This window comes from Artemia sp. Qi Xiang Cuo, chromosome 7 (assembly GCF_049724085.1).
Source record: "Artemia sp. Qi Xiang Cuo chromosome 7, ASM4972408v1, whole genome shotgun sequence".
Taxonomy (NCBI): Eukaryota; Metazoa; Arthropoda; class Branchiopoda; order Anostraca; family Artemiidae; genus Artemia; species Artemia sp. Qi Xiang Cuo.
This window is the reverse complement of record NC_142800.1, coordinates 65000653-65025131: the sequence shown is the minus strand read 5'-3', so window position 1 is coordinate 65025131 and position 24479 is coordinate 65000653. Positions and strand designations below refer to the sequence as shown.

Sequence of the window (24479 nt, the reverse complement as noted above, 5' to 3'; positions counted from 1 at the left end):
GTGGATAGTTGCCCTCCAATCATTTTCGACTATTAAAAAGGGCACTAGCCCTTTAATTTCCAATCGAATGAGCCTTTTTTGAAGTTTCTACGACAACGCCTTCTATAAAAAAAACTTATATGCCCCCAGGGCATAACTTAAAACCCTTGCTCTGAGGGTTGTGGGGGAGTGACCTCCTCAAAAACACATTTTCTATCTGGAAATCAACTACGCTGAACAAAATGCCTATATGAAAATTTTGATTGGATATGTTTGGGGAAATGATGGGCGTGGGGGGGGGAGGGGGCTAGTTACACTCCAATCACTTTTGACTATTAAAAGGGGCACTAGCTCTTTAATTTCCAATCGAATGAGCCTGTTTTGAAGTTTCTACGACAACGCCTTCTGTAAAAACCTTATATGCCCCAAGGGCATAACTTAAAACCCTTGCCCTGAGGGGTGTGGGGGAGTGTCCTCCTCAAAAATATATTTTCTATCGGGAAATCAACTACGCTGAACAAAATGGCTATCTCAAAATTTTGATTGGATGTGTTTGGGGAAATGATGGGCGGGGGGGGGGGCTAGTTGCCCTCCAATCATTTTCGAATATTAGAAAGGACACTAGAACTCTCGATTTCCAATCGAATGAGCCCCCTTTGAAGCTTCTACGACGACCTCTTCCATATGAAGTGCCTCTGCGAAAAAAATAATAAATAATAATAAAACATTTGAGCCGTATGGCCTTTACTATAGGCGACGCTACAGCGTTGCCTCTGATAAAATGGACTATGTCTCTTGACTGAATGCATAATCGAGCCGTAACAATCCGGCTCGAAACTCACATCGAATTACAATAATTTTAATGGTACTTGTGTACTATACCGCCAACGCTCAAGAAGTGAAGTTAGGTTAATCCTAGTGAAAAATACCAAAACTTGATGAAAATATAATACTTTGAAAACAAATTTGGGCTATATATTTGCACATAAAGGAGGGGACGTAATCTAACCTAGCCCCACCCCACCCCTAATGTGCAAATATATAGCCCAAATTATATCATTCCAATGCATTCTGTCACCCACCACTTGTTCTTCACTGAGCGTAAGCTACTTGTATCTAAATACAGACAGATAAAACCTATCTGTTCTCGAGTTTTACGCAGCGTAAACTAGAGTGTTGGCGGTATAATACACAAGTACCATTTTAACATTCAAAGCCTAATTCAAATTACGCTGCATTTTTTGTCCTATCACATAGTTCCAGCCGTGGTACTCACCTTTTGAAGGGAAAGTTCCCCTGTTTATTTTACTTGAATTACTCTCGGGAGAGGAGCTTAGGATTTGTCTGCGCTTTAGATAGTTCCAGACAGTGCGTGGTTCCAGAGACGGGGAAATTTATTGTATTTTCTAACAGTGACTCATTTGTATTCTTTCGAGGAGCTCAAATTCATTTACGTGGATGGATTTCATTTGAAGTTGGAATATCTGCTATTTTATCTGAAGTTCCTATGTAAGTAAATTGAATGATCCGCCAGACATAAGCTATTTTTAGGGGCTGAGTTTAAAATTTTATTGACATGTAATTTTGTAAAAGCATGAATAATTTACACTGCCCACTCCATCAATACCAATTTATGTTAAAGTTCGACTGATCTACTACTGGAAAGCATTTTAAATCACAACAAATATAGACAGTTGGTAATCGTAAATTTGTTCATTTACCGAATGACAATCCCTCTTCCTCCCTATTTAAAGTATATAGGAAGGATATATAATTCCTCCCTACATACCCCTATCTTCGGGTTTAAATTTTATTAACTTTCGTAAAAACATCCTTTTTAAAACATAATGTTTATAGAGATTTCTCTCATATTCAGGGTCCTCATATTCATGAGGGGGACTAACGCCCCCTCAAATCCCAACGCTTTGTTCTTCCAGCACTCCTAAAACCCCTAACGCCCACCTTCTTTATACTAAAGTGGGATTTTTGTACAATAATTTTTCGAGAAACTGAGTCCATCAAAGTGTATTTGTCTTTCAAAATAAAATTCAATTTTCCCAGATAAAAGATATGCTGTTGGCAGGGGCGCCGTTTGGGGGGAGAGGGGTGGGGAGTGTAGTTGCCCCCCCCCCAGTAATGTGAAGAAAAAATAGTATATAATATATGCCCCTTGACTATTTGGATATGGGCCCCTCTTACCCCTCCCCCCCCAAATAAAAATGCTGGAGACTCGCCCCTGGCTGTTGGCCCTATTAAACCCTTGCTCTTTTTACTGGATTTTAAATTTTAACAATAACGCTTTCATACTTAGCATCTAATATTTTTTTCAAAAATTATCGTCTAAGCAATAAAAAGGAAACTGTAACCTTCCTTAGCATATAAAAAAAAACTCCAGACAGGAGAAATGTATTTCCGCAAATGAAGATGGGTCAGGGTTCAAGTCCACCTTTCCTGTTTATTTGAAGACTCTCTTACAGACATTTTGAAAATTTGGGTGAAAATATAAACTTTTAGAGGTTTAACATACCCCTCCCCTTAAACAATCTACTCACCCAAGGGCAAATAGCTGGTGTGCATCTATGCAGTAGCCTATTGTGTAATCGCTAGTTTCATGGACTCAATATATGTTTAAAGGCAAATGAACAACGCACCAGCATGGCCTCTGAAACCACCGCTAATTCACAATTAAATAAAAAAAACAAGTTTTCTCAAGTAAAAGTAAGGAGCGACAATAAAACTTAAAACGAACAAAAATTATTCCGTACATGAAAGGGGCTGTCCCCTCCTCAACGCCTCGCTCTTTACGCTAAAGTTTGACTCTTTCTTAAAACTCTACTTTTTAAAGTAATAAAAAAATTTGGCATAAAGAGCGACATGTTGAGGAGCGAACAGTCCCTTTCATATACGGAATAATTTTTGTTCGTTTTGAGTTTTCAGTAGAAAAACCTTGATTTTTTAAAATTTAATTTCCGATAGATTTTCAAATAATGCCGGGAAATCAATGAGACATAAAATGGCGTACACGATTTTTGAAGGTCGTGTGGCAAAACTAACGCGTCAAGAAGAATCTATCAATTCGCTTTTGTTTAAAGATGTAAACTTTCGCTTACCTGTCAAAGATTTCCTTGTGTAATTGAAGGTAGGTTAAGCAAACTGCACTAAACTCACTTGTTACAAAACACTGATGTTTTGAAAATACCGATTTTTGATCTTTTGAACAAAACAACAGAAGTTATGAACACAAAAAAAATTACATAAGACACCAGTTAAATAATGTTAATCAGCAGGACAATGTTCCAAAAGCGCTGAAACAATTATACTCAGCAAAAGAATAGCGTTGTTTTGTAAGGCTGTAGCTGTAAGATTGCTGTTGTTGCTGTAGAAAAGAACTTGATCGGCTTTTGCACTCTGCGTTACGAAAAAATTTAACTGTTTGAAAAAAATTAATTAAAAAAAAACTTTTTCCACAAAATAAGTTTTTCAAAGAAAAGTAAAGAACTCCATTAAACAAAGCAAGAGCAAACCTAAAATTGCCTAATCTATCAATAGTGAAACGACCTCAAATCAGCATCGATAAACGAATGAAACCCAAAACGAACGGATAATGTAGTAAATACAAGAGTCAAATAAGAAGCGAGAAGAAATTAACATAAGTTGGGCGTAAAACCCCTATGCCTTCCCAAGGCCAGAACAAAATTTGCACTCTACTGAAAACATATAAATGTTTTTACTTTTATAGCTTTAATGAATCAAATAATATTAACATTTTGATTACTAAATATCAGTATATGTATATTAAACTGACAATGCACATTCATTTGTATCTTTTCAGTGAAGTGCAAATTTTGTTCTGGCCTTGGGAAGCCATAGGGGTTTTGCGCCCTTTCTGCTGGTTTTGAGTTTGACTCGGTTATTTATTGTAATTTCTGTTCGTTTTGGATTTTATTTATTTATCGATGCTGATTTGTGGTAGTTTCCGCTTGGTAGATTATTTTGTTTTATTTTTGCTCATTTTTTGTTTAATGGAGTTCTTTACTTTTCTTTGAAAAACTTATTTTGTGGAAAAAGTTTTTTTAATTAATTTCTGTTCGTTTTATATTGACATAGTCTTTTCAGGGAAAAATAAAATAATTCTCTAAATCGTTTCGTTTTTTAAGACATGATAAAACGTTTCGTCTGTTAAGTGTAGGCTAGAGAAAAATTTTCAGCAATTTTCATCAACACATGCCACCTTAACAATATGGACAAAGATAAAAGTGTTTAATTTAGCTCTAAACCCCGTCTAGTTGACCTGAAAAGTATAACTTGATACCATTCACAAAAAAATCTGTATACTTTCTTTGATAGCTTAGATACACCTACGTTCTTTTAATTTGGTTAAATCTTAAGAGTAGAAGCAGCCCCGAAAGTTTGAACATAATGCCCTCAGTCGTTCTCGGGATACTGTTGAGGTTTCTTATTTGGAATTAGCATTACCACAGTGCATTTTGATTTAATCTTAAGGCAACATTTAGTTTTTAAACATAATGAGCAAATGGGAGGTTGGGCTTGGAAGGGTGGGAGTGGAAGGGGGATTAGTTGCCCTCAAATCACTTTGGACTATTAAAAGGGCATGAGCCCTTTCTATTTTCTATCGAATGAGCCCTTTTCGAAGTTCCCACGACATCTCATTCGATACGAAGTGCCCTGGTCTAAACAACAACAGCAACAAAAAATAATACATTATACCCACATCGATCTTTACTATAAAAATGTCAAGCCTTCCAATCACTTTCGACTATTAAAAAGGGCACTAGGCCTTTCGATTTCCAATCGAATGAGCCCTTTTGGAAACGACAACGCTTTCTATAAGCACCTTATATGCCCCCAGGTCCTAAATTACAACCCTTGCCCTGAGTTATGGGGGGGGGTGTCATTCTCAAAGACCTAATTTCCAGAGCTTTCTACTAGCCTACGTTGAACAAAATGGGTATCTGGAAATTTTGATTGGATGTATTTGGAGGAGTTTTGGGCGTGAGAGGGGGGCTAGTTACCCTCCAATCACTTTCGACTATTACAAAGGGCACTAGCCCTCTCAATTGCGAATTGAATGAGCCCCTTTTAAAGTTTTACGGCAACTCTATCTATAAAAACATTATATACCCCCAGGTCAGAACTTACAGCCTTTACCCTTGGGGCTCTGGGGGGTTTATCATCCTTAAATACATAATTTCCGAAACTTTCAACTACGTTGAACAAAATGGCTATCTCTAAACTTTGATTGAATGTTTTTGGGGAAATGATGGGCGTAAGAGGGGGGTTAATTACTCTCCACTCACTTTCGAGTATTAAAAAGGGTATTTTCAATTTCCAATCAAATGAGCCCTTTTTGAAATTTCTATAACAACTTTCTATGTAAGCTTTATATGCCCCCAGGGCATAACCTACAACCCTTGCACTGAGGGCTCTGAGAAGTTTATCATCCTAAAAGACCTAATTTTAAGAACTTTCAACTACGGTTGAACAAAATGTATATCTCAAAATTTTGATTAGATGTGTTAGGGAAAATGGTGGGCGTGAGAGGGGCATTAGTCGCTCTTCAATCACATTCAACTATTAAAAAAGGCACCAGTCCTTTAAATTTCCAGGTGAATTAGCCCTTTCGAAGCTTCTACACATTCAATAAAAACCTTTATATGCCCCCAAGGTGTTAGTTACAACCTTTGCCCTGAAGGCTGTGGGGGGAGTGTCTTCCTTAAAGACCTAATTTCCAAAACTAATTTCCAAAAATTACACTGAATAAAATGGCTATCTAAAATATTGATTGGATTTGTTTGGAGAAAAGATGGGCGTGAGAGGGGGGTTAGTTGCCCCCAAATCACTTTAAACTATTAAAAAGGGCACTAGCCCTTTGAATTTTCAATCGAATGAGCTCTTTTCCAAATTTCTACGACAAAGATTTCAATAAAAACCTTATATGCCCCCAGGGCATAACTTATAACCCTTCCCCTGATGACTGTGGGGGGAGTGTCCTGCTCAAAGGTATAATTTTCTAAACTTTGAATTGTATGGAATAAAATTACTATCTCAAAATCTTTATTGGATGTGTTTGGGGAAATGGTGGGCGTGGAACGGGTGTTAGTTGCTTTCCAATCACTTTCCACTGTTAAAAAGGGCACTAGCCATTTCAATTTCCAATCGAATGAGCCCTTTTTGAAGTTTCTACAACAATGTTCTATGAAAACCTTATATGCCCCTGGGCATAATTTACAACCCTTTCCCTGGGGGCTGTGGGTGGGGGGTTGTTGTTGTCATCCTCAAAGACCTAATTTCCAGAACTTATAACTATGTTGAATAAAATGGCTATCTCAAAGTTTTGATTAGATGTGTTTGGGGAAAAGGTGGGCGTGACAGGCGGATTAGTTGCCCTCTAATCCCTGAACAAAATGGCTATCTCAAAATTTTTATTGGATGTGTTTGGGGGAATGATGAGCGTGGGGGGGGTAGTTGCCCTCCAATCACTTTCGACTATTAAAAAGGGCACTAGTCCTTTGAATTTCCAATCGAATGCTTTTTTTGAAGTTTCTACGACAACACCTTCTTTAAAAACATTATATGCCCCCAGGGCATAACTTAAAACCCTTGCCCTGAGGGCTGTGGGGGAGTGTCCTCCTCAAAAACATATTTTCCATGTGGAAATCAACTACGCTGAACAAAATGGCTATCTTAAAATTTTAATTGGATGTGTTTGGGGGAATTATGGGCGTGGGGGGGGGGCTAGTTGCCCTCCAATCACTTTCGACTATTAAAAAGGGCACTAGCCCTTTAATTTCCAATCGAAAGAGCCTTTTTTGAATTTTCTACAGCGATGCCTTCTATAAAAAAAACTTATATGCCGCTAGGGTATAACTTAAAACCCTTGCTCTGAGGGTTGTGGGGGAGTGACCTCCTCAAAAACACATTTTCTATCTGGAAATCAACTACGCTGAACAAAATGGCTATCTCAAAAGTTTGATTGGTTGTGTTTGTGGGATTGTTGGGGGTCGGGGGAGGGGGGTCTAGTTGCCCTCCAATCATTTTCAACTTTTAAAAAGGGCACCACCACTTTGAATTTCCAATCGAATGAGCCTGTTTTGAAGTTTATACGACAACGCCTTCTATAAATACCTCATATGCCCCCAGGGCATAACTTAGAACTCTTGCAACGAGGGTTCTGGGGGAGTGTCCTCCTCAAAGGTATAATTTCCTGAACTTTGAACTGCTTGGAACGAAATTGCTATCTCAAAATCTTTATTGGATGTGTTTGGGGAAATGGTGGGCGCGGAAGGGGTGTTAGTTGCTTTCCAATCACTTTCCATTATTAAAAAGGGAACTAGCCATTTCAATTTCCAATCGACTGAGCCCTTTTTGAAGTTTCTACGACAACGCGTTATATAAAAACCTTATATGCCCCCCTGGGAATAACTTACAAGCCTTTCCCTGAGGGCTGTGGGGGGGGGGGTGTCACCCTTAAAGACCTAATTTCCAGAACTTATAACTACGTTGAATAAAATGCTATCTCAAAGTTTTGATTAGATGTGTTTGGGGAAAAGGTGGGCGTGAGAGGCGGGTTAGTTGCCCTCTAATCACTTTGACTATTAAAAAGGGCACTAGCCCTTTGAATTTCTGATCCAATGAGCCTTTTTTGAATTTTCTACGATAACTTCTATAAAAAATATTATATGCCCCCAGGGCACAACTTACAACCCTTGCCCTAAGGGCTGTGGGGGACTGTCCTCAAAAACATAATTTCTATCTGGAAATCAACTACGGTGAATAAAATGGCTATCTCAAAATTTTGTTTGGATTTGTTTCGGAAAATGGTGGGCGTGGAAATGGAAGGGGTGTTAGTCGCCTTCCAATCACTTTCGACTATTGAAAACGGCACAAGCTACTCCAATTTCCAATTGAATGAGCGCTTTTCGAAGTTTCTACGACAACTTCTTCGATACGAAGTGCCCTGCTCTAATGGGAAAAATTAATAAATTATACACTGTACCAACATTGTTCTTATATGCCCCCAGGGCATAACTTAAAACCCTTGCCATGAGGGTTGTCGGTGAGTGTCCTCCTCTTTACTTAGTCCCCGTTTCTTGTCTCGTTCTCGAGTGTCCCCGATCTTTACTTAGGCAGCGCGATCGCGCTGCCTATGATTTATACAACAACTTTCTATATAAACTTTAAATGCCCCCAGGGCATAACTTACAACCCTTGCACTAAGGACTCTGAGGGGGTTATCATCCTAAAAAACCTAATTTCCAGAAAGCTCAAGTACGTTGAACGAAATGGATATCTCAAAATTTTGATGGGATGTGTTTGGGAAAATGGTGGGCGTAAGAGGGGCGTTAGTCGCTATCCAATCACTTTCAACTATTAAAAAAGGCACTAGCCCTTTCAATTTCCAATTGAATGAGCCCTTTTGAATTTTCTACAACAACGCTTTCAATAAAAACTTTATATGTAAGTTTTCATAACTTACAACCCTTGCCCTGAGGGCTGTGGGGGGAGCGGTTGTCATCCTTAAAGAACTAATTTCCAAAACTTTCAACTACGTTGAATAAAATGGTTATCTAAAAATTTTGATTGGATGTGTTTGGGGAAAAGTTGGGCTTGAGAGGGGGATTAGTTGCCCTCAAATCACTTACGACTATTAAAAAGGGTACTAGCCCTTTGAATTTCAAATCGAGTGAGCCATTTTTCAAAAGATTTCAATAAAAACCTTATACGCCCCCAAGGCATAACTTATCATCCTTGCCCTGAGGGTTGTGGGGGAGTGTCCTCCTTAAAAAATATATTTTCTATCTGGAAATCAACTACGCTGAGCAAAATGGCTATCTCAAAATTTTTATTGGATGTGTTTGGGGGAATGATGGTCGTGGGCGGGGGGGGGGGACTAGTTGCCCTCCAATCACTTTCGACTATTAAAAAGGGCACTAGTCCTTTGGATTTCCAATCGAATGAGCTTTTTTTGAAGTTTCTACGACAACACCTTCTTTAAAAACCTTATATGCCCCCAGGGCATAACTTAAAACCCTTGCCCTGAGGGCTGTGGGGGAGTGTCCTCCTCAAAAACCCATTTTCTATTTAGAAATCAACTACGCTGAACAAAATGGCTATTTCAAAATTTTGATTGGATGTGTTTCGGGAAATGATGGGCGTGTTGGGGGGGGGGGGGGACTAGTTGCCCTCCAATCACTTTCGACTATTAAAAAGGGCACTACTCCTTTGAATTTCCAATCGAATGAGCTTTTTTTGAAGTTTCTACGACAACACCTTCTTTAAAAACCTTATATACCTCCAGGGCATAACTTAATAGCCTTGCCATGAGGGCTGTGGGGGAGCGTCCTCCTCAAAAACACATTTCCTATTTAGAAATCGACTACGCTGAACAAAATAGCTATCTCAAAATTTTGATTGGATGTGTGTGGGGGAATGATGGGCGTGTTGGAGGGGGGGGGGCTAGTTGCCCTCCAATCACTTTTGACTATTACAAAAGGCACTAGCCTTTTGAATTTCCAATCGAATGAGCCTTTTTTGAAGTTTCTACGACAACGCCTTCTATAAAAAAAAACCTAATATGCCCCCCGGGTAAAACTTAAAAACCTTGCCTTGAGGGTTGTGGGGGAGTTTCCTTCTCAGAAACATATTTCCTATTTGTAAATCAGCTACGCCGAACAAAATGGCTATCTGAAAATTTTGAATAGATGTGTTTGGGGGAATGATGGGCGTCGGGGGAGGGGGGGCTAGTTGCCCTCCAATCACTTTCGACTATTAAAAAGGGCATAAGCCCTTTGGATTTCTAATCGAATGAGCCTGTTTTGAAGTTTCTACGACGACCCCTTCCGTATGAAGTGCCCTGCTCTAAAGGAAAAAAAATAATAAATGGTACATTGTGCCAACATCGTTCTTATATGCCCTCAGGGAATTACTTAAGACCCTTGCCCTGAGGGTTTACTTAAAACCCTACGCTGAACAAAATAGCTATCTCGAAATTTTGATTGGATGTGTTTGGGAGAATGATGGGCGTGGGAGGGGGGCTAGTTGTCCGCCAATCACTTTCGAATATTAAAAAGGGCACTAGCCACTCTAATGTCCTATCGAACGAGCCGATTTTGAAGTTTTTACGGCAACTCATTCGATACGAAGTGCTCGGGTATGGAAAAAAAACACATTGTACCCATATCGTTCTTTACTTAGGCAGCGCTAGTGCGCTGCCTATGTTTATAATTATTTTATGTTGAAATTCAATGTCATAGCTCTTCACTTTTTTCTGACTAAAATAAGGGGATTATCACGTTTGAAGCGGTGATCTCTCGATGTGCAGTCGAATGGTCTACCACTAAGCTATATATTCCGTAAACATTTCAATAAAAAATATTCTGTACAAAAAATATGGGTGAATTTCACAACTTACAGCCCTTTCCGGTATATGAAGGAGGTTTCCTCCTCCTCAACACCTCGCTCTTCACGCGAAAGTTTTTTAGTACTTAAAAAAGCAAATTCTCTTATTGTTCTAATTAAACGACCCTTGTGTTTTAGAAATCGTTATTATAGAATTGGGACACAATTCAAACATTAGCGTAAAGAGCGAGGTGCTGAGGAAGGGGAAATCCTATTCATATACGTAATAATTTCTGTTTTTTTTAAGTTTTAATGTTGCTCCTTACGTTCAATTAAAACGCTTTTTTTAAATTCAATTTCTGATGAATTTTTAAATAATGCCGACAAATCCGGCTCCATCTCCACGGAAAAATCCTCCCTCATCACGGAAAGATCCTCTAGACAATTCAAACCCGATGAAAATTTGCCCTGGACAATTACCCTTAATATCTCCATACGTAAAACTGAGTCGGCAAAGAGGAAATAAGGCAAATAAAAATAATTTCGTATAGGAATCCTGGAATATTTCTCCAGTGTAAAATTTCCAATGAAAAGTTCACCCCCTTCCCCGGAAACTTCCCTTCTCCCTAATTTAGCTACTATGGGCTGCCTCCCCGTAGTAGTATAATGTTTCTAGGCAGAAATATATAATGAGTCGGAGGTAATATAATGAGTCGGAGGTAAGTGGTGAAAACCATGTTGTGACCAAGATGGGCCCAGGATTGCACAAAGCCTCCATTCATGCTGGAGGTCCCAGGGACTTCTTGCTGTCCGGTTCTAAGCCGGCTTAAGCACTTCGATGTAGACTTGAGAAGATATGTGATCCCCGTCCTGGACTGGTATCCAGGATCATTGCTTTCCCTGAGGCAAAAATAATTTCAATGATTTAAAGAGCATGAAAATTGGAACTTGGAATGTTACGACGTTAAAAAGTGACTATCGTATCGACATTTTGACTGACAAATTCAAACGATTCTAACTGGACTTATTAGGAGTGTCAAAAACTCATATCCCAGGGATAGGAAGCATGAAATTAGGTGATATAGAATCTGTTTACTCAGCCAGGAAGGATGGGGTACATAGACAGGGAGTAGGGCCCATGATGAATAAAGAAACTACTAAGTCTTGTTTGGGCTGGGAAGGTATTAATAATAGAATACTAATTGCTCATTTTATCACTAAAAAGTTCAGGGTATCAGTTATAGTAGTATATGCCCCTGTAGAACCGACTGACGGAGATACTAGTGACCCAGATGAATTTTACTTACAGCTACAGGATCAATTTGACAGGGTCTCAGGTAGAAATACGATGTTTTTACTAGGAGATTTAATCGCCCAGGTCGGTAGAAATAGGGACGGATGATATCCTAGCCTAGGTAAATTCGGCGTAGGAAAAGAAAATAGTAATGGATACAGACTTTTGCAATTTTGTAGGTATAACGATCAAGTTATAACCAATACGGTTATATCATAAAATGGCTCATAAGTTAACATGGTATTCACGCAATGGTAAGACAGCAAACCTTATTGATTATGTTATCAAACAGTTCGTGGTAACGAACTGTAAGTAAGGAGTGACCCGGCTCACGGGTAGCCGAAACTCTAGAAAACGGGTTTTGGATACCAATAGATACATCAAAAGAAACAGATTTTAATGCTGATTTGAAATCTATAAGTTTCATCAAGTTTAGTCCCTGAGAAATATTGACTGATTTTCGAAAAAGGGGGAAAGAGCCCCTAAAAGCTATAGAACCTTAATGAAAATCACACCATCATATTCAGCGTATCAGAGAACCCTACTGTAGAGGTTTCAAGCTCCTATCTACAAAAATGTGGAATTTTCCATTTTTTGCCAGAAGAAAGATCACGGATGCGTGTTTATTTGTTTTTTTGTTGTTTTTTTTTGTTTTTTTCCCCAGGGGTGATCGTATCGACCCAGTGGCCCTAGAATATCGTGGGAGGGCTCATTGGAACGGAAATTAAAAGTTCTAGTGCACTTTTTAAGTGACCAGCAAAACGGAAGGCAACTAGGCCCCCTCCCACGCTCATTTTTTTCCCGAAGTCACCCGATCAAAACTTTGAGATAGCCATTTTGTTCAGCATGGTCAAAAGTATGATAACTGTGTCCTTTAGGATGACTTAATTCCCCGAAGTCCCAGGGGGAGGGCTGAAAGTTATAAACTTTACCCAATGTTAACATATAGTATTGGTTATTGGGAAGTATATAGACGTTTTCAGGGGGGATTTTTTCTGGTAGTGGGGGGCGGGTGGGTCGGGGTTATCTGGGAGGATCTCTCCATGAAGGAAGTTTTGATGGGGGAAGGGACATTGCTATGAAGGGGGCTCCGGATTTCCCAGCATTATTTAAAAAAAGGATCAGAAATTAAATTAAAAAAAAACAAGTTTTTCAACTAAAAGTAAGGAGCAACATCAAAACTTAAAACGAACAGATAATATGACGTTTATGATTGGGTTCACCCCTAGTCAGTACCTCGCTCTTTAAGCCAAAGATTTTTTAGTACTTTCCTAAGAGCTATTTATTCTAAATAACAGCCTTTGTGATTAAGAGGTCATTTTTAAAGAATTGGAACAAAATTCGAACTTTAGCTTAAATATAGAAGTTCGTTACGTAAGTTAATTCTTAAGTTACGTATATTTATTACTAATAAAAACGTTCGTAAATAAAATTACACAAGTTTCGAGAAAACCATTTAACCAAATAAAACTAAAATTAATACGCAAATTTTGTTTTAATTATTCATGTACGGTGAGCAAAAATCAAACCCTGCATTAATTCAAAAACGTTCAAAAATTCAATAAAAAAAAAAAAGTTTTTTTTATCTGAAAGTAAGGAACGACGTTAAAACTTAAAACGAACAGAAATTATTCCGTATATGAAAGGGGTTGTCCCCTCCTCAACGCCTCGCTGTTTACGCTAAAGTTTTTTAATGTTTAAAAAAAAAGAGTTGTGAGAAAGTCAAACTTTAGCGTAAAGTGCGAGGCGTTGAGGAGGGGATAACCCCTTTCATATACGGAATAATTTCTGTTTTCTAACCCCTTTCATATACAGAATAATTTCTGTTCGTTTTAAGTTTTAACGTTGTTCCTTACTTTCAGTTAAAAAAAAACTTGTTTTTGTTTATTTAATAGTAAACCGAAGACTGGCAGGATCAATACAAGATACTAGGGTATATAGGAGTGCTGTTATCGATGTTAAAAGTAAAGATCACCATCTAGTAGTGTCTATGGTTAATTTAAAGCAGAAATTTCAGAAGGGTAACTACCTTCCGGGAAGTTATGATGTTGGTAGACTCCAGGATGAGAATTTGAGAGAAACTTTTCAGGAATAGTTGAATACTAAACTTCAGAGTTTAAAATTTGACAATGTGGAAGATGGTTGGAAAATAATCTGTGCAATTGCTGAATGTGTCATAGGGAAGAAAGATAGGACTGCAGCTAAGAAAAAAAGTGAAAAAGCTTTATGTCTAATAGAAAGGAGAAGTAACTTGTACAAGAATTATCTGACTGATAGATCATATGAAAACAAAAGGAATGTAAAGAAAGTGGAGAAAGTATTAAAATATGAACTAAGGAGCTGTAAAGTGGAGACCATGGATAAAATTGCCGAGGATCTGGAAGATGCAGCTAGACGGCATAATAGTAAAATATTTTACTGGCATGTTAATATATTGAGAGGGAGTAGTCAATCCGGGCTTGTCTCAGTTATAGATAGGAACGGGGCCAAAATTAGCCATAAGGAAAGAGTTAAAGAGAGATGGGCAGAACATTTTGAGAATTTGCTAAACCAAGATTGAGTTGCAGGAAAAGATATAAAGGAAAATGAAAAAGTTTGTTGATACCTCGGATGTGAAGTAAGATTTGTTTTGTGAGGAAGAATTAGCGACAGTACTAAAAGGATTAAAGAAAAATAAGGCTCCAGGCGCTGATAGGATGGTAAATGAGTTTCTTAAATATGGCGGCTCTTAGGTTAGAAATAAATTATTGAAGATTATGAATAAGATTTTTGAAAAAGAGGAAGTACCTAATGATTTTAGGAAAACCTTAATTAAGCACTTTATAAGAAAGGTGATAAAAGTGAGTGTGGTAATTATCGAGGCAATAGTCTAGTCTCTGTAGGTAGCAAATTACTTAGTAATAAGATAGTTTTTAGACTGAGAGATGCCATAGACAAGGTTTTAAGAGAAGAATAGTGTGGTTTTAGAAAAGGTTGAGGATGTGTCGACCAAACTTTTGCTCTTAGGTTAATAATTGAGAAGTACCTGAGTTGTCAAACACCTTTGGTCCTCAGTTTTATACATTATGAGCAAGCGTTCGATTCTGTTGATAGAAGAGCTTTAGCAAAGCTTTTATCCTTGTATAGTATACCAGACAAATACATTCAAGTGATTAGTGCTATGTACGAGAATAACACTGCTGCTGTTAAGGTAGGAAATGAGGTTAGCAGCTGGTTTTGTATTAAATGAGGAGTTAACCAAGGTTGTGTTCTGTCCCCTTTGAATGGATTATTTTGATGAACTTTGTCTTAAGGAGCACAGGAAAGGCAATGGGAGACCACAGAGTCAAATGGGGAGGAAAAAGTCTCCTGGACTAAGATTATGCTGATGATTTCAGCATCCTAGATAAAAGTGTGAGTAAAATGAATGAACTATTAGAGGTTTGCGAGTTCAGGGTGCCAGAATAGGTTTGAAAATTAATGTTAAGAAGACTAAGTCACTAAGGCTAGGACTAAGCGAAGATGAAAAGGTGACGTTGGGTAACGGAAAGATTGATCAGGTGGGCAGCTTCACTTACCTTGGTAGTATTATTAGTAAAGATGGTGAGATCAGTGAAGATGTTAAAAGTAGAATAGCCAAGGCTCAAGGTGTTTTATTCACAGTTAAACAAAGTTTGGAAGAGTAAGAAAATAAGTCTGCAAACCAAGATTAGTATATTAGAAGCTACAGTGATGACAGCGGTCAAATATGGCTCTGAAGCATGGGCGCTGCGAAAAACGGATGAAGATTTGCTAGATGTTTTCCAGAGATTTTGCTTACGGATTGTTCTGGGTACCCGGCCTACTGTCCGTATTTCAAACAATAGGCTGTACGAAAAAGTTGGTTCAATACTGCTCTCTAGGGATATAATGAAGGAAAGGTTGAGGTGGCTAGAGCACGTTGTGCGGATGAATGATGACAGATTGCCGAAGATTGTCTTTTTCGGCCAACCGTCGAAGGCTAGACTGAAGGCAGGACGTCATCGTCTGGGTTACGAGGACGTCATAAAGAAAGATTTAAAGGAAATGGGAACTTCCTGGGAGGGTGTAAAAAGGGAGGCTTTGAATAGATTGGGATGTGGGAGGAGCGTGCGTAACTGTGTTGGCCTCAGGCGGCTTGGTGCTGCGGTAAGTTGTTAGTAGTAGTAGCAACAGTATAAAATTCAGCCCCCCCCCAAAAAAAAAAACCCACAAATGTATGCAAACTTCCCAATAGTAAATACTATATGTAAACAATGGACAAACCTTATAACTTAAGAACATTTCCCAAGGGGCTCTGGGGGGGGGGTCATGTTATCTCCAAAGACATGGTTTTTGGACCTTTCAACCATGTTGAACAAAATGGCTATCTCAAAATTATGATCAGACGATATGGGGGGAAAGGGTGTGGGAGGGGGGCTAGTTGCTATTCAGTCTTTTTGGTCCCTTAAAAAGGCCACTAGAACTTATAATGACCGTTCAAACAAGCCCTCTTCTGATGCTCTAGGAGTAGGACCATTGGTTCGACACAATCCCCCCTGGGGAAAATGAAAAAGATTAAACACGCATCCGTGATTTTTGTTATGGCAAAAAATGCGAAATTCCACATATTTGCAGATAGGAGCTTAAAAACTCTACGATATGGTGATACGCTGAATCTGAAGACAGGGGTGGGGGTAAAAATTTAGGGGCAATTACCACCTCCCCTTTCTACAATACTTTCCAATTCATGCCCATGCTCTTCAGCAGCACTGGATATTGTACAGCAGACAATTAATGCTATTGATAGTTGGATTAATTAAGTCTATAACTAGCTGAAAACTTCAAATAGGCCTATTATGTTGTTCCTGATTAGCCGATCTAATTTTGGAATCTTGGAAACCATAGTCCTTCTTGATATCTATATATCGGTCGAAGACGTTCTCTGTGGGTTGACTTTTCGCCAGCTGGTGTAAATCACAGTCACATACACAGTTCCATCACCTTCGAAACAATTTTACTGCACTTGGCACAATCCCCACAACGCTTGGTACAGTCCCGCCACGCTTGGCACACTTTCGCAACGCTTGCCGTGCGCCACCTCGAGTGTGTTATTTCTGAAAGTCTGTGACTCCTCGATGGTTGTCACGCCCATTATCTATTCCTTATTAAATCTTAAAAAGGAGATAATAAAAAGGAGAACTGAGCCGCGTGAAAATTATAACACAGGAAATAAAAGGAGGAAATGAAAAGGAGAACTGAGCCGCGTGAAAATTATAACACACTGATTTTGTCTCTAACTTGGAAAGGAAACTGTAGCCATAGTAGGTGCCTCTATTTGTCTGTAGGTTGTTGTTCATTGCGATTTTATAAAAGACAGTATAGCGCTATGTTAAGACTCGTTTACATTTGTAATGTCTTAAAAAATGCAATTAAAACTTTACCGTAAAGAGCAGCAGAGGGGTGAGAATACTTTTTTTTCGTTTTCAGTTGTAATATGGAGCTTAAATTTAAATGGAAAAAAATTGCGGTTCTATTTAATTTGTGTTGATTCGTAGTATCATATTCGGGTATCATGTCGAGTGGGATAACATGCCCCTCAGCGATTCACCTTTGCACTAAATTTCAACTATTGGACAGCGACACTTCAAAAATACCTGATTAAAAGTGATCACCTTAATACATTTATTAATGGGAGGGGGCTGAAATACCAAAAGTTTGAATAGGTCATACTTTTTAGATTTTTCAAGGGAGGAAAGACATCAGCCTATCAAAGGCTATCATCCAAATATAGTTCCGGTGGTATCACCCCTTCACTCTCAATACAGGTAAGCTCCTCACCCCTTCACTCTCAATACAGGTAAGCTTATAAATGTAGTATTTTATTTTTGACTCACAATATTTTAGCAGTTTGAGGCCAGCTGTCATTCCCTCAGTATCCATATTACACTACTAACTCAGATATATAATTGCAGATGAAGCAGAGTTACTGGATACATTCCCCCAATTTTATCTAGGTAGGGAGTAACTAGCATATAAATAGTTTCTCAATAGTTTTAATCAGTATGACTGTGTCAAAAGTTTTTCTCGGTAGAATAATGGTCCTGTTCGGCCCAAATTTGTTGCTTTGCAACAGACTATAGTTGAAACCAGAGTTTTTCGGAGCAGAACTTGCTTTATTACTTAGTACGGCACCAGTGGAGATATCTGGTCAACAAATCACCCCCTCCCCCCTCCCTCAAATATAATCTGATCCACATATTCGATACAATCGTTACCGGTAAAAAAAAAAAAAAAAAAAAAAAAAAAAAAAAAAAAATATCATGCATCAGTAGCAAGCCTTAAAGAGAATAATAAGCAATTTCTTAGTTTGTGAATACATCTCTTTCAAAGTTCCGTGACACGTTGAAGATGATTATGGAAATTTTTATCAAGACTACCTCTCTTTTCGGGGTATTTTCCCTTTTTTCCAAAGTTATAAAAATGCTCTTATACTAATGAAAGATCTCGTTTGTTGTTTGTCGTTTTTTTACTCTTTGTTTAGTTTTTTGTTCTTATACTGAAAACTATTTATGGATCCATTAAACTTAATAGATTTAAAATACTTGGGATGAGCAATAAAGGCAGATTCTGCTTTACAAATACTCATATTGAAATTAAAGTGGCAGTTTTTCCAAAAAACAGCCAGTCCATAGACCAGCATTGTCAGGAAGACCAGCCCATACTTACTGTTCATTAGCGTAATCGTTTTAGTCAATTAGATCTATTCAACCCACACATTGAAGTTTTTTTTTTCGTCTATTTTGTTTATTTTGAAAAACTAGGTTTCAGTCAAAGAATTATTTAAGCAGTAATTTTGAATTCCGTCAGAATTCAATGGCTCCGACGGCTTTGGCCGATATTAAAACAAGCATATGACCTACTATTGCCAATTGAATTGAATGGATGTTTGAAAAAAAAATCATTGCATTACTCTCACGGTACGTGTGATAAATCACTTGGAAAATAGCAGTACCGGATTGATAGCGTGAAATTTAACGGTGACATTTTGACTTAAGTCCCGCCCACAATGCACTTTTTGCTTATTTGATGCTTTCGCGCAAATCTGAGACCTTTGTATACTAAAATTATTATTAGAGATGGCGAAACGAAAGGTGCCGCGCTTTCCCATACAGTACTTCTTCCGACTACTTCCGAACTATTAAATATAAAATGTAGCAAATTAAAGCAATTGGCTGTTTGATAAAGTAAGTTATTAACCAAATGAACAGTTGGAATGCCCTATTTCCTGTGTATCCACACATTCGGGTTTGAACTATTTTTTTCCGCAATTTCGAGTATTTTCGCGTGTTTAAGGTATATGTTCCCTCTGAAATAAGTGATCTTGCCTCAAGCCTGCAGCTGTAACTTGCACCAAAAGGGCAAGATACTTATATCAGAGGATTCATTAGTCTCAAATCAATTGCTTCACCGAGGGACAATTATGGTATTGCTTAGAATTTCTCTTAGAAAATGATCAACTTTACATAAAAAAATCGGAAAATTGTCCTTTTTTCGGCAATTTCAATCAATTTTGATTTCAATCATTTTTAGTCTAAAACATCCTTAAACAAAATTTCTAAATTTTAATTCGATAGATGAATACAACTAAATCTCAGCTATAAAAATCTCAGCAAATATTTCATCTTTTGTGAATATACTAACTGGATTCAGTACCTTAGAGGATCACCCCATCTCGTTCATTATAAACCTTTTTAGTTTGCATGCGTGGCCAAACTATTTATATTTAACCAGGCGATCTTGTCGTAGCTTGTAAAGCTTGGATAAGACGTCCGAATAAATCACAGAAAATTTAAATATAAGATCTACTTTGCTGGAAATCTTAGAAACGATATTCAACTTCTCCCGTTTTGTGTCAAAGGTGGCTATGTCCAGAATTAATGAAACTTACATCATTAAAGCGTGAAATTTGCTTTTCGATTGAAAAGGGTTCCTAAGAATATCAGGAACCCTTTTCAATCGATATTCTTAGGAACCCTTATATTTCAATCTGATATTCTTAGGAACCCTCAAAAGGGTTCCTAAGAATATCAGGCATAAGCATGCCTGCTTGGAAACATTAAAAATAGTCTCAAAGGAAGCACCATTTTAATAATTTGGCAGTTTTGGGAGTTCCCTGTTGTGCTACCTGCCTTGATTGAAAACCTTACCAACACAGGATGCATATTATTTTGCTGTATGTATGTAGAATAGACAATGCTTTGCTTAAAAATAAGTAAGGGACTATACCTTTTCTTTTTTAAAACTAGCCCTTCGTTTGCTTTTCGAACTTTTGAAATATTTAGGATCCCCTATCAATTTTTACGAAATTACTTTGAGAGATCCCTGTGGTGCTGGTAAAATTTGTTAATGGGTCCTTTGTTTCTGAGACGGTCAGCCGACGTTGAGACTCGCGAGATGATTTTTATGCCATCAAATCTCCTTAAAACTGTAGGAGGCCAGAAGAAAAACTTAGCGAAGCTTCTAGATGAAAAATAACACTTAAAGTTTTTATATTTCATCTATTATAAGATGCATTATAAGTCATCTATTATTAATTATAATATATGATTTCATCCTATTTTATAACTTTGTCAATATTTCATCGCAACTTTTTAAATCACGACTTTCTTTTTACAAACTTGGGACTCAAACTTTTTCATTTTTAAGCTTGCATAATTAATAATTGACTCACTTACTTAAATCATTCTCAATGCCCACACTTATTTTTTCATTTAGGGATCGATGAATTACTTGCTAGAAAACGTCTTATTTGTTTCAAATACTTCAGTTTTGATCTATGTTTCGTGCCGCAGGTCGAAGCGAAGGGTAAAAACAAACACTTGCCCTTGGTGGCATCTATAAAATGTTTGAAGTCGTTCTTGTGTTTATTATTGACTCTTCATTGACATTCTAAAACCTTCAAAAAGAAGTAGATTTGAATGCAATATTTTACTTTTCTCTTAAAGTTAAAACAAGTCACATTTAAGAAGTTGGCATCTGGTACAAATTTGTTGTTCTTGTGAACTATTATTAGGAGCTATATATTAATAAATAAAAAAAAATTAAAAAAGCAAAGTAAAGAGAGATTGAAACTTTCAATTAACACAGTTTAGCTCATACATAAGGGGGGGGGGGTGGCTGCTAGACTCTCTAAACCACACCTTGTTGTGCTAAAATTTGGCTAGTGCTTTTTTGAATGTAATTTGAGAACGCAGCGTATAGGTTGTTGGCGATTGCAAATGCTTTTTATAACGATTGCTTTTCAAAAAGTATTTGAGCTGAAAACGTATCGTTAAGCCCTTTCAATGAGCCCTTCCATTCCCGAAATATTAGGCAAAAAAACTCAAACAGAAGTGTAAAGAGCGTGGAGAGACTGTGACATTCCCCCTTAAACATAGAACGAAAATTTGATAAATATACGACTACAAAGTTTATACTAAAGTTTTATCTTTTTTGATAAAAGACAATAGTTTGAGCAAAGTCAAAAATGTATGCAAGATATTTTACTTCCGCTCTTAACATGACTGGATAGCTTTACTTGCCTAAGCTTCGTTTTGTTTGATTCTAGCCTTGTCTGTCGAAAGTTGACATAAATGTCAACGTTTTCCGAATATGTTATTCATTTCAATTTATTCGAAAAAAAATAAAACATATCACCAATCAAACAGTTCGTGGTAACCAACTGTAAGTAAGGAGCGACCCGGCTCAATGGTAACCGAAACCCTAAAAAACGGAATTTTGGTACCAATAGATACATCAAAAGAATCAGATTTTAGTTCTGATTTCAAATATATAAGTTTCATCAAGTTTAATCTTACCCATCAAAAGTTACTTGCCTGAGAAAATTTGGCTTTTTTTCGAAAAAAGGGGGAAAGACCCCCTAAAAGTTATAGAACCTTACTAAAATTCACACCATCATATTCAGCGTATCAGAGAACCCTACTTTAGAGTTTTCAAGTTCCTATTTATAAAAATATGGAATTTTGAATTTTTTGCCAGAATAAAGATCACGGGTGCGTGTTTATTTGTTTGTTTTTTTTTTTTTTTTTTTTTTTTCTTTTCCCCAGGGGTAATCTTATTGACCCAGTGCTCCTAGAATATCGTAGGAGGGATTACTGAAACGGAAATTAAAAGTTCTAGTGCCCTTTTTAAGTGAACAAAAAAAATGGAGGGCAACTAGGCCCCCTCCCACGCTCATTTTTTCTCAAAGTCACCCATCTAAAATTTTGAGATAGCCATTTTATTCAGCATAGTCGAAAACCTAATAAATATGTCTTTTAAGATGACTTAATCCCCCACAGTTCCCAGGGGAAGGGCTGCAAGTTCTGAACTTTGCCCATTGCTTACATATTGTATTGGTTATTGGGAAGTATACAGACATTTTCCGGAAGAAGTTTTTTCTGTTGGGGGGATCGAGGAGGGGGCTACTCGGGAGAATCTTTCCGTGGAGGATGGTTCTTTGGGGTAAGGGACATTTCTATGAAGGGGGCGCCGGATTTCCAAGCATTATTTTAAAAACGATAATAAATTAAATTTTAAAAAAAAAATTTTTTAAAATTAAAGTAATAATCAACATTTTAGATTAAAATTAACATAAATTAGAACGTATATGAGGCTTCGCTCTTTCAAGTCAATGCCTCGCTCTTTAAGCTACAGTTTTTTTTTTAGTGCTTTAAAAATAGATATATATTATAACTAAACGGTCGTTGTGTTTCAGGGGTTTGTGAATTAATTTTTTTTTAAATTTTAACGTAAAGAGCGTGGTATTTACTAAGGGGAGAACCCAATCATATACGTAATAACATATACGTAATAAAAAAAAACAATAAAAAAACAAGCGATACGGCTCAATACTAATCGAAACTTTTAAAAACGGAACTTTGATGTCAATAAATGTTTCAAAAGAATGGGCTTATAATGCTGATTCTAAATATATGAATTTTATTAAGCTTAGTATTACTCATCAACGGCTGCGAGCCTGAGAAAATTTACCTGATTTTTTAAGGAGGGGGGAAACATCCCCTAAAAGTGAAAGAATTTTAATGAAAATCACACCGTCAGATTCAGCGTATCAGAAAACCCTACAACATAGGTTTCAAGCTAATATCTGGAAAAATCTGCAACTTTGTATTTTTTGCCAGAAGAAAAATATACGAATATAGAAGTTCGTTACGTAAGTTAATTTGTAAATTACGTCAAAACCAAATTTAGAGACAGCCATTTAGCAAAAGAAAAAAAAAAATCCTATGCAAATTTTGTTCACTTATTCAATGACGGTGAGCCAAAATAAAAGCTGCATTAACTAAAAAACGATCAGAAATTAAATAAAAAAACAAGTTTTTAAACTGAAAGTAAGGAGCGATATTAAAACTGAAAACGAACAGAAATTGTTCCGTATATGAAAGGGGTTGTCCCCTCCTCAACGCCTCGCTCTTTACGCTAAAGTTTGACTCGTTTTCTAAAGTAAGTTGAGGAGGGGACAGCCCCTTTCATATACGGAATAATTTCTGTTCGTTTTAAGTTTTAATGTCGCTCCTTACTTTCAGTTTAAAAAACTTGTTTTTTTTTATTTAATTTTAATAATAAAGATCCTAGATGCGAAGTTGGTAAAGATCCTGGAAGCGAACTTGATAAAGATCCTGAAAACTTTATTTGATCCAAGGTTTCTGTCGACAAGGATGTCGACCGACAAAAAAAGGAGAGAGGAAGAGAACTTACAACTGTTTGTGTCGGCAAAAGATGATTATGAATTAAAGATACAAATTCTTTGTTCTGTCGACAGACTATAAAAACAAACAAGATTCAAGGGTTTCGTTCTTTGCATTTAACATACCAATCATATTCATATAAATCATGTGTACAAACTATTGCAGTGTTACTTTGCCCCAAACTGTAAAACCTATATTATTTCTAATTTTACTGATGGTAAGAACTAAGTGCTACCAGAATAATTTTCTTTAGTCTCAAATCAGAATCAGTAATATGTAGGCTACTTACTATTACCGTATAGCCCCTCTCCATTTTTTCTGAATGTGCTGTGTTTTCTTGCCAGTCACTCTTCCAGGTCAAGATGAATCTTAGCCTTAGATGCAAAACAGAAACGAATATTGTTCATTAATCAGCAAAAGTAGCAAACCAAACCATGGGCGTAGGCAGCATCTTGCGTAGGGGGGGGGGGGCTTTGGTGATGGAGGGGGCGGGATCTTACTAATACTTCCCGAGGTCCTTTGAATATAGGTCTTTTGAAACTAGTCATTCTATATTTCACTAAAACTCGGCCTTTAACATTTTCCATGTTCTACTTTTCCTGCAACAGTATAACGTAAGAGACCCACTATCCTACTTCCATTTCCAGAAAACATAAACACCACAAAAGCGATTTGACACAAATCACATTATGGTTAGATAACAGCTTCTTCTAAGAATTCAATTCAAAAGTTTACAGTTGGCCAAAATTAAATATTAAAATTGGTATAGGGGAGACCGGCCCACGTCTAGCCAAAGCAAACAGTTTCAATCAGCGTTGTCACTCTGACGATTTGATTTTTACAAGTTTTGGGCGAAAAAATTTACTAGATTAGCTTCCGTTTTACTAGATGTTGCCAAAAACGTGCGCGTGTCGCGGCTTTCGCCTCGACACGCGCATTGGCGTCAGAAATCCAGTAAATACTTTTGTCATCAAAATGAAAACAAAACTAAAAAGTAGGTCGTGCATTTTTTTTTTTTTTTTTTCTGCTTGTGCGACATCTTTATATGATTTCTTTTGGTCATTCGGCTTATTTGCCTTCAAATATGTAGGAAATGTGTTCCTAGTTATTCATTAGGTCAA

At 37.3% G+C, this 24479-nt stretch overlaps 1 protein-coding gene across 4 annotated transcripts in view; it reads left to right on the top strand.

Annotated features, from left to right (window-relative positions):
• Positions 1-24479, top strand: part of DAAM (disheveled-associated activator of morphogenesis-like protein) — a 259934-nt gene that overhangs the window by 16013 nt on the left and 219442 nt on the right. The window contains exons 1-2 of one of the 4 annotated variants that reach the window (XM_089092499.1): positions 1434-1488; positions 17349-17436. The exons of 1 other annotated variant lie outside the window; for it this stretch is intronic. The gene's annotated coding sequence lies outside the window, so the exon portion shown is untranslated. 2 more of the 4 variants (XM_089092500.1, XM_089092502.1) reach the window with 2 other exon arrangements.